At 40.7% G+C, this 6,983-nt stretch overlaps 1 long non-coding RNA gene across 1 annotated transcript; it reads left to right on the top strand.

Moving 5' to 3' along the window:
* Positions 1-2,570: 2,570 nt before the first annotated feature.
* Positions 2,571-6,037, top strand: LOC118767161. Its single transcript, XR_005003064.1, has 3 exons — positions 2,571-2,732; positions 3,052-3,053; positions 6,025-6,037. It is a non-coding gene; the product is annotated as an uncharacterized LOC118767161 (long non-coding RNA).
* Positions 6,038-6,983: the final 946 nt, after the last annotated feature.

The following is a 6,983-nucleotide window of genomic DNA, read 5'->3' on the forward strand; positions in this document are numbered from 1 at the left end:
AGGTAGAGCTTTTCGGAATGACCCCGCAGCCGACGCTCTGGAGCAGGAGTGAAGAACAGCTCTTTCGAGAGGTTACACTTTCCGCTTATGATGTTGTGGGCGAGAATGAGATCACCACGGCGGCGGCGTTTTTCAAGAGAATAAAGGTGGAGCGTCCTCAGCCTTTCTTCGTAGGACAAATTTTTGAGACCATGAACCATGCGGGGAGCCAGCTTCTGGACTCTTTCGAGATGCTGTATGTCTTTGAGGAGATAAGGAGAAGAGGCTTGAATCCCATACTCCAATATGGGTCTCAACAGCGTGATATAGAGTGGTAGGAATATGGCTGCTGTGAGCATTCCGAATGACCGTCGAATCAAGAACAGAATTCCGCGTGCTTTGTTGACAGCATGGACGCACTGGGCCGAAGGCGAAAAGGAGGAATCCACCAAGATACCCAGGTCCTTTACCTGATCGGTCCTCTCCAGCAGCAGACGACCCGGCTCGAAATCAAGTTGAGTTGCAGGAGTAGAGCCGACAGGCAGATGACAGCACTTTGACACGTTCAGACACAGGTCCCAATCGTTAGACCACTTCCAAATTTGGTGGAGGCATCGACGAAGATCCTCTATATTACCGCGAGGAGCGACCAGTTTGATATCGTCGGCAAATAGAAGGGTGTGTTGCGTGAGGTCGTCGGGCAAGTCATTTATGAAGACTAAGAACAACAGGGCCCAAGCACTGAACATTGAGGCACGCCACTGCTCGCACTGGAGACGTCGGACCGCGAACCATTAACTTGGACTTGGAAGGAGCGATCTGAGAGGAAGGCACCAACCCATCGTATAATATCCGGATGGAAACTATATGCTTGAAGCTTGACAAGTAATAGGCGGTGGTTTACCGAGTCAAAAGCTTTGGCAAAGTCCAATAAAACGATGTCAACAGCATCACTATCATCGAGGATGCGCCTCACCAATTCTTCCATTACTAGTAAGTTGGTCAAGCCTGATCTCTTGGGCACGAAGCCGTGTTGGGAATCAGAGATAGAGGCTGTGTTTAGGAGGTGGATCATCATACTTTTCTTAAGGATGGTTTCGAACATCTTGCTAATTATTGATGTAAGGGAAACCGGTCGGTAGTTAAGCGGGTCTTCACGGCTCCCTTTCTTGAAAATTGGGCAGATTATCGCTGTTCTCCAGTCTGCAGGTATAACACCCGTCGCCAATGACATATTGAATAGTCGTGTTAAGGGCTCGCAGATGACAGGAGCCAACGCTTTGATAACCCGTGGGTGTATGCCGTCAGGGCCGTGACCCTTGTTGACATCGAGGCCTTGAATAACACGTGTGACTTCGTCCCGCGTGATGACCAATCGAAGCATTGGAGGTACCGATCTATCAAATGGAGGGGGTTCACGATCATCATCTTGTTTGAAAATAGTTGAAAAAGCCTCGGCAAATAATTGACTCTGTTGATAATGGTCCTCAATCGATACGCCTGTTGAGTCTACCAACGTTGCAATCTGGTTGTTCAAGCGGGAATTCCGCTGGACATGGGCAAAGAAGGTTTTTGGATTGCTACTGGCATTTGCCGCGATTTTGTATTCATAACTGAAGCGTTCTTTCTTTTCAATTTTCACGGCTCGGTCTCGTTTAGTTTTGTACACCTCAAAAGCTGCAGTCGAATCCAGATTTTTGAATTCAGCCCAAGCAATATCTCTGAGTCGACGTTCTCGTTTAACCTTCTTCGTCACCCAGGGCTTGTGTTTCTTCTTCTTGGAAGCCCAACGGGAACTGCCTGGTCAGTCAAACAGATTACATATGCTTTGAGAGATGACCATAGTTCGTCAACAGAGGACAACGTCATCAGGGATCGCCAGTCCAGAAGCGCGGAAGCCTCGGTTAGAATTTCAAGATTAATTGCAGAGAAGACTCTACGTGGCAGCGAAGTAGTCGTGGGCGTAGAAAAAGTTGTGTGCATGACGAACTTCAGGACCGCATGATCACTCTTGGCAAGAGGGGCGCACACAGATACGTCTGACACTGATCTTGGATAGCGGGAGAATACCAGATCTAGCATAGATGGCTGCTGCCCAGACCGATGCCTTGTCGGATATTCAACATGTTGCGATAGAAAACAATCTTCAGCCACGCCAAGAAGGGCCTGGCCGAACCGGGAGGATGTTGTACAGATTGATGCGGGCCAATCGATCGTGGGAGCGTTGAAGTCTCCTAGTACCAAACAGTCATGCGAAGCTGAAAAGAATCTTATCGCTTCGAGTAAATGAGCATCGTCCAGTTGTTACAAGTCACATTCTATTATTCATATATACTACTTTCATTGTGCTTCTTTTCCAGAATCTTTTATCTATATTATGCCGTTTGAAAAGCTGCTTCAACAAATGTTTCCTATACACCGTTGTAGTTATCTGTCATTATATTTCGCCATAGTTAAGAACAGTGCTTTATTGACTTCGAGCAATTTTCTTTGATGGCATTGCTAGGAGTGTAGTATTTTACTTCAAATCTGGATTTCTGTGTTACCAGGTAATGTATTTCAGTAAATCATAGTTAACTGAATTTAAATTGTGATGTATATTTGCTATATAAATATGGCTAACCCCTAAGGGCGGATGCTACTTTAGTTTGTAGCCCCAGCAGGACACCTCCTCCAACTGGCCATAGACACACTTTCTGTGCCCTATCAGTATTTGCAAAGGGAAACCATCTTTCCCGTCTTCAACTTATGATGTCTTCAACTTGAAGGCGGGAAGTATAGCTTCCTTTTGCAAATGCTGATAGGGCACAGAAAGTGTGTCTATGGCCAGCTGGAGGAGGTGTCCTCCTAGGGCTACAAACTATTGTAGCATCCACCCTTAGAGTTTAGCCATATTTATATGGCAAATATACGTCAGGATGCGTTGTAGCTACTGTTTATAACTCGCTCTGATATTTATTATTACTTAAATTTAAATTAGGCTAACAAAAATTTGCTGCCGGTACATTGAATCTTAAGCATATATCCATGATTTTGCACACCTCTCTTTTCAGCGGAGAACACTTTCCTAAGACGTTAGAACATTGTAGGTGTCTTGTTTAGTTCTGTAGATTTGTACAGGAATAGCCAGAAAGCAATATTATATGGCGTGCTCTTTAAACCTCTAGATTTTTTCACTTCTTCAGCACTGTCGATAATATGCTTGGTTAAGAATATTCTTGAGTGTATATTTTCTTGGATTGAAAGCTTAGGATCGTATGTTTAAGAACACTACTCTTGTTCTCGAAGTAGATGATGATAGTTTATCACAAGATATATCCCTTTCCACATTAATTCCTACAGGAGTCACATAATTGACTACGTTTGGTGTCACTCTGTAGGCACCTAGGATTTTACGTTTCTAATCCTCCGCATATCCAATTCCATGAAAAAACATCCCGATCTTTCATGTGCTCTACGCACGTATGCAACACACTACAGTTTATCTGGTCATATCATATCTGATTTGTGGATGGTTGTGATGCAAAAATTGTGCTGAGAATGTGATCATGGATTTGGCTCTCATTTTGTGTGAAAGGCAACGAACCCTTTCACATCATATTTTTATCTGCAATTTTCAGTATCTGTTCAACACTTGCAAATAATTTTTTCCAGTATATGGCCAAGTTGTCTCAACATGTGGAGTGACATTCACTGATCCGTGAAAAAATAAAAACAACAGATATTAGAAATAATTCCTTTTAACTATCATAAATATAATGTGTGTATGCTTATACGATTATAAACTGCTACACCTCGAGTTAAATTAATACATGGACAATAACGATTTATACAGTTATTTCTAGATACCTATGTAAATATTGTGGCGTATTCTTTTACATTTAATTAAATTCTATATCTCTTTCCAACTTACTGTAACTTAAAAGATATTGCAGCCTTGAATATGTCTAATTTCACGCTTTTCGTTTGATAAATTCTCAATAGATTTCCCTTACATAGATCGATATAGAATTTTCCGATCGCTGCTTCAAAGTTTGTGTGAAATGTAATGAATATCTGTTTGAATAAATACAATCCTATGCTTGAATTCTTAGTGGTGTTTCTCAGAAATATATTTTCTATTATAATCACATGTGATTATCAGGTTACATATATCTCTATTGACTTTATATGCCTTTTGAGTATCTCTATATTATAACTATATGCATACGTTACCTTAAGTCATTTTGATACTAATATAAATGTATGAGAATTGACTCAAAATCTAACCAATATCTGTGTTGCAAGATTATAACACAGTATAATAAGTGGAAACTATTGAGAGTACTTGTAATTCCAGGCGAATTTAGCTAACACATTCATGTTGTTAGTAGGAGATTTAGTTAAATTTCTGTTCTACACCTCACTATAAATGGCGTATATGAGGATTTTATATCAGCCGGCAGATATAAACAGCGATCGGCAACAAATTGTTCGATGAAATTTTAAACATGCGCTGCTTGGCTAGACCCAAAAGTACATGGTTCTTCTTTCTGATGAGACAACACGTCAAAAATAACGGTGTGCCAGGATGTTATGCAGCAGTAAGCTGAGTAAATTGAACGCATTATCTTCTTAATATAGACAATTTTTTGCACCTGACAGCGATTAGCAATTTTTGTGCCCGAACCTTCCTAGATGTATTCACGATAAATAAGCAAATATTTGTTTCACGTCGCATTGTATATGACAGAAACAAGGATATTAAATCCAAGATTAAATATTTGAAGTTAGAAATGAAGTTTTAAAAATGTTACCTAGTTTTACAAATCGTTATATGCACACGTCTTAAATGCCTCGCTTTCGAATGTATCCGTTGACACAAAGCAGTACAAAATAATGTACCGACGTTTGACACCGGATTGAAGAAACAGTTTAATGATATCTCCTACAAACTCTATCTCCATATAAACACGATGGTTAAAACTTTCGTATTAATCAAATAGTTTGAATTAAAAAATTAATCTCTAGCGATAAATATACCTACCAACTATCTCTACACCTTTTGTGAAAAGGAAGCAAGAGAGAACAAATTTCTATACTAAGAACAAAATGACATACCCGAATAATAACCTCCACCTTCCAAACACAGAAAGGTGAAATACTCTAAATAATATCAACGAGTGGTAAAGAAATTTCAGGTCAACTACTCTATACCAATTGCATTATATTGTGAATCCATAAAGTTCACATTGCAAACACTGAACATTGTCATCTCCTTTCTCAACACAAAAGATTAAATTCCAGAAAACTCAATTCTGAGCAATAGCTCAATTCCAAATTTAATAAATATACACATTTTCCCGTAACAACTCACCATCACTACTTAGCCTGCAACCTAATTAAACCGAAGAAACGACTTATCTTAAGAAACAATGTATAATTTCAGGATTAGCTCCAATAGCTGACCAAAATAGCAGAGTTTAAAGGTCATTGTGTTGTCGCTAAATTCGGTTTGAGATGGCGACAAAACACTACGATATATTGTAACAATACTACATGCATATCTATCTATCTATATATTTATCTATCTATCTATCTATCTATCTATCTATCTATCTATCTATCTATCTATCTATCTATCTATCTATCTATCTATCTATCTATCTATCTATCTATCTATCTATCTATCTATCGACGGTGAACAGGTGTGGTCGCCGTTTGTGAGGCACGCTTTCCCGCAGCTCGTCTCCATGACCGAACTGCAGTCGTGGATCAAAAAGAGGCCGAGGAAGGGCGAATGGCACCGCGAGTGTCGCGTTGCTCTCAAGCAACTCTGCCGTCCTGGGTCGACCTTAAGTGACTTCAACACAACCAAAGCATTCTATAGGGGTTTAGTGGAGGGGAGGTACGACGACGAGCTCGGGGCGAACCTGGACGTCGACGAGGAGTACCTGACCCGCCTGTTCGGGACGACTTTCGGGCCAGGGCCCATGGACAACTTCCAGAGATCCTGGCCTGGCAGTGCTACCGAGAAGCGCTACCCGTTCGGGATAAGCTCTACAGACACGGCTCGAGAAACACGGGGCCGACCTGCCCGAGATGCGGTCAGAGCGACGAAACCGTTCTGCACGCACTCGTTCAGTGTCCAACAATTTCCGACCTGTGGGCTTATGTCGAACAACTGCTGTCACGTGTGGGACGAGTCGGTTATCAGCTGAGTCTATCGTCAATATTGTCACGCCTCCTTCCTTCAAACGGGAAGGAAGAGCTATTTTCATCATCCTTGTGGCTATGGCGAAAGAATGTATCTGGTGGACGCGTCTGAAAGGATTGGAGACAAACACTTTCCTCTCTGGTCAATCTCTCATCAACTTCTTCAAGTACCACTTGAAAAGGAAAGTGAGAGTAGAGAGGCAAGTTTTGTCTAGCGAATGTTTTAAAAAAAGATGGGTGAATGTAGCAAGAATGGCACGTATGAATGACGAAGCCACCTTGAGCATAGTCCTATGAACCCAGAAATCGAAAACAGAGAGTTGCTTATTTGCAAAAAAAAAAAAAAAAAAAAGAAATATAAAATGTGACTTCATTGACCGAGGTTACCGTGGTCTTTTCCGCAGGCTTTTCTTTCCACGGGTAAACTTCACCTGTCCTCCCCTTTACACTTCATATTGACATTTCTGTGATAACGATCCCTATTGATCATTTTTTTTTTCCTCTCCCCCCCCCTTTTTTTTTCTTTTTTTTTTTTTTTAACCCCCCTTATTTTTGTCCTCTTTCTCTCCTTTTACGATCCCTTTTGATCGAACCTCCCCCTTCCTTTTTTTTTTTTTTTTTTTTTTTTTTAATACCTTCAAAAGAAAAGCTCTACCTTGTAATTTGTTCTATCTGTGTGCAGCCCTGTGTGGCTAATAAAGAAACATATCTATCTATCTATCTATCTATCTACATATATATATATATATGTATATAATTATTTTAGGGAATATTATTCCTAAATTACAGGGAAAAATTCAATTGAGAAA

The sequence above is a fragment of the Octopus sinensis genome, linkage group LG19, assembly GCF_006345805.1.
Source record: "Octopus sinensis linkage group LG19, ASM634580v1, whole genome shotgun sequence".
NCBI classification, from domain to species: Eukaryota; Metazoa; Mollusca; class Cephalopoda; order Octopoda; family Octopodidae; genus Octopus; species Octopus sinensis.